This window comes from Buceros rhinoceros, unplaced genomic scaffold (assembly GCF_000710305.1).
Source record: "Buceros rhinoceros silvestris isolate BGI_N320 unplaced genomic scaffold, ASM71030v1 scaffold11012, whole genome shotgun sequence".
NCBI classification, from domain to species: domain Eukaryota; kingdom Metazoa; phylum Chordata; class Aves; order Bucerotiformes; family Bucerotidae; genus Buceros; species Buceros rhinoceros.
In genome coordinates, this window is record NW_010397164.1 from 21200 (window position 1) to 25115 (window position 3916).

Here is a 3916-nt window from a genome sequence, read left to right on the forward strand (position 1 = left end):
CTGCCTGTCCTAGTGCTTCCCTAACTCTGCTTTTAATGTCTTGCCTAAAGTCTTTTTTCCCTTACTTTGAGCCCATTTCTTCAAGTCATACCCACTGTGGAGGACAAAATGAGAAGGAATCAATTTAGAGAAATCACACTACCTTTTGAAGAAGGAATGGCAACCAGTTTTTCTTTGCAAGTTCAAAATGTTCTGGCTTATAGCTATGGATTTTTTTCCTTCTTTTCCATTTTTTTTAGGTCCAAATTCATATCCACATGCACACTGCTGCAGGAAAACCACCACTAACAATAAATCCCTGCAAGTTGTGGAGATGGGCAGGAATACTGAAATCTGTCCTGAACTTATTTAATAGTGTCCCTGTTAGAGGTCTGAATCAGCAAGACCGGGAGACCTGTTGGGGTCTTCAGTCCTAACACCTAGAAAGGTAGGAACAGATTTGAAATTCTTACCTGTAAGAATATTTGTATAAGTTTTAAGATACACTCTGGTTTGGCCGGATGGTTAATTTCAGGCAATAGGAGTCTTACGCTGAAGCGATCTGGGAGCTTTAAATAATTGCTAAAATAGAGTCTTTCTGAGTGCAGGCTGAGGAATATTGTATTTCACTGCCAGAAAGAAACTAGTTTCTATGCAGCACACAGTTTGCAAAAGTGATGTTTTTTGAGAGTGGTGTCATATTCCCATTAATCAGCATGGATGTCCACATGCAGTTTGTCCCACATTACCCGAACAAACACGCCTTTGCAGAAGGCAAAGGGCAGATTCACTGCAAGGAATGAGCTGTCATCATAGCTTCACTCACAGACTTCCATGATTTCCATAAATTAAGAACCTTGTCCTCAAATACCTACACGCTTAGTTTTCTTTTGTGTTTACAGAAATACTCTCCACTGGCTGCACATTAAAGGGAAAGTCAAGCCTCCATATGCAGGCTGGTCTCAGCTCCTTTTGGATGTGTTCATGAACGTACTATGGCTGTGAAAGTAGGCCTTCGGCTCAGCATGATCATAAACACTTCAGTGCTTTTCCAGTAGGTACAGAACAGCCAGGATTTTAGAGCTTGAATATAAAAAACTGTGCTTTACCATTGTGTTAGTTCTGTATTGAAAAGAACGTATTTAAGGTGGCATTACTGACGTTTTCACGGGACAGTTACTACAAGTAAATACTCAGTGTGCCGTGAGTTGTGCCACAGAAATGGATTTGATAGCATAGTGGTCAGAACCTTTTCAGACTTTAATACTTACATTACATATCCAGCAAATAGCAATAATGCCTATAAAGAGGTTTGCAAGCAAAAAAATCCATAGTTGTAAGCCAGAACCAGAGGTTTGTCTTTTCTTGAAATTCTATTCACAGGATTTAAACTAAGGCATAAAGGTAAGACTGCAAGCTGATCTAACTATGGAGAAGAAAAAAAAAATCATACCCAGACTTCAACTGATTATAACAGCTTAAATGAAATAAGTCAGGTAAACTGCTCTAAGCCTCTTCTGAAAAGACAAATAGCATTTTCTTCAGGTATCTGCAGTGAGAGAGCAAACAGAAACACTTCTGTCAGTCAATAACAAGCAGAATTTCAGCATCAGAATTTTCAGATTTGGGTGAGAAAAGGCAAATTTTATGTGAGAAAGACATAGCACAAATCTGAATGCTTTGAATTTTGTGGATCAAAATTCTGTCTGTCACAAACATTTGAGATGATGCTGAAAGGCCCAGAGTGGCTGGGCACTCTGCTTGCCAAAGCCTCCTGACAGAAATTGTCTCACACCACCTAACTCTGCTAACAGAGTCAAAGTTTGATGGGGCAGGATACAATCTGTTACAAACTCCTGATCTATAGAAACACAGCAGCACATGTACAACTTCCCATTCTTGATCAGATCGTGTGCAGTGACAGGTCTGTTCTCTTATGCAACTTGTCTTGAGCTTGAGTTTTGCGGGAACTGAGTTTTCACCTTTTGGTTTTGTAAATGCAGCACATCCATCACCTACATTGCACAATATTTTCCCTGGACTGACAGGATAAAAACCAGGGATGTAATAGGCCATTTTTCAGAAGACTGTGACTCTTCCTTTCTCTTCTCCATGACTAAATGCTATTATTTTCCAGAAGAATAGGGGCACATATCCAACATCCTGCAGCCCTGAAAGACTTCCCTAAGCAAACTTCTCTGCTTTATTGTTCTTCAGCATCTCTGCATACCTGGAGCAGCACGTGGCCTGGAGTCTCTTACGCATGTCCCGTCTCTGTGTGTGATCGTAGGCATTCCTCATCAGTATTGACAGGTGCTGTCAGAGGAGCTATGATTTCTTTTTCATTCCCTGCCTGTCCCGCTTACAATGGCAAAAGCTCTAGATGCAAAATCCATTTGGCAAAAAAGTTGCAATTGCCAACACAGCTGAAATGACATACTTTACACAAAAAAGTTCCCCTGGTATTTTAACAGAGCTTAATCTGCGCTAGCAAACCCTCTTCACTGTAGCCAAGATCCTATCTTCATTTTGCCTTCCTTTCGTTACAGGGCCCCTGCATAACCCGTCGAGGCAGCTAGGAGCACATACATGACCTCACGTGGGGAGTCCCAGGCGTTCTGCCCACTGTCCTGCTGCATGTCCCAGCAGCATGGGGCTGTGCGTGCCCCGGAGGCTCTGCTCCCTGACCCTGTGCTTAGCAGCTCAGGGGAGGAATGCCCCAAAAACCTCGGTGGGGTTTCCCAGCATCGGCGGGTCCCTGGGAAGCTCTGCCAGCCCTCCAGTCGCTCTCTGCAGCAGGCTGTAGCAAGCCAGATGCAAGAGTGTATCTGTTGCATTAACACGGAAGGTTTAACAAAGGTGTTACAAGGAAGGAGGAGCAACAAAATAAAAGTAGTGTGTTCACCTCAAGAGGGCTTCTCTGCCTCCTTCAGCCAGTAGTCCCAAAGCCAGCCTAACCTTTGGGACAACTGCTACAGCTCTGAGAAATAATAAAGACTTTCTTTACACCACTCTTTTCCTTGGGGGTTTTACATGCCTGTGCACTCATTCTTAAGGATTTTCTGTAACCCCCAGCTCCAATAACCGATTCAGCTAGGATGTCAGCTTCTATCTATCTGCCTTACTAATGAAATCCCATCCATCACCAGCTCAGCAGCTGGCAGGAAAATGGCTTTTGAAATACATCTTCACAAAGGGCAGGTGTAGAGGGGTGGCTGAAAGCCACATTAATTTGAGTTCATGTAAGTCTATGTGCATAACGTCTCTGACAAGAGCTATTTATTTAGGCACCCGTAGAGAGAATAACCCATTAGTACTGTGTAGTAGAGCTTAAACACAGGGCAAGTAAGTAAGCTGTGACAAATTGTATCCTTAGGAAAGTGATCTCCAGTCATGATTTACCAAGTGTAAACAGGGAACAACTGGTAAGTCCCTTTCCATGGCAACATCTCTTTACTCCCCAAAACTACGAGAACTTCCTCCTGGGAAACCAGAACAAGGCACTTTCTGCCCTATGGATATTCTGTGCTGCTCTCTCTGCCCAGGTCTTTGTCATTACTCTTATTCAAGAGTGAACAAAATACGCTGTTGCCGTGTAACCATAAACCTGAGTTTATGGTTAGCAAACCCCAACATGCTGTTGGGTTATCCACTATTTTCCAAATGTAAACAAGGCTTTCTTCTAAAATACTGAAATCAATTATGTTCACCAATAATATAATAGGTTTTCTAATTAACCTCCTCCATAGCATGACAAAACACCTTTCTCATTCTGTCCTGGTAACTCCTGCCCAACAGGAATTCAACAGCATCCTGAGCTGATACACCTGGGGAGAGTCACAAAGCACCTTATTATAATTAGTGTTTCATGATACTCAAATTGGAGATTTCTGATGAATGGTATTAACTGCCATGAGTTAGAGGAAAGCTAAATTTT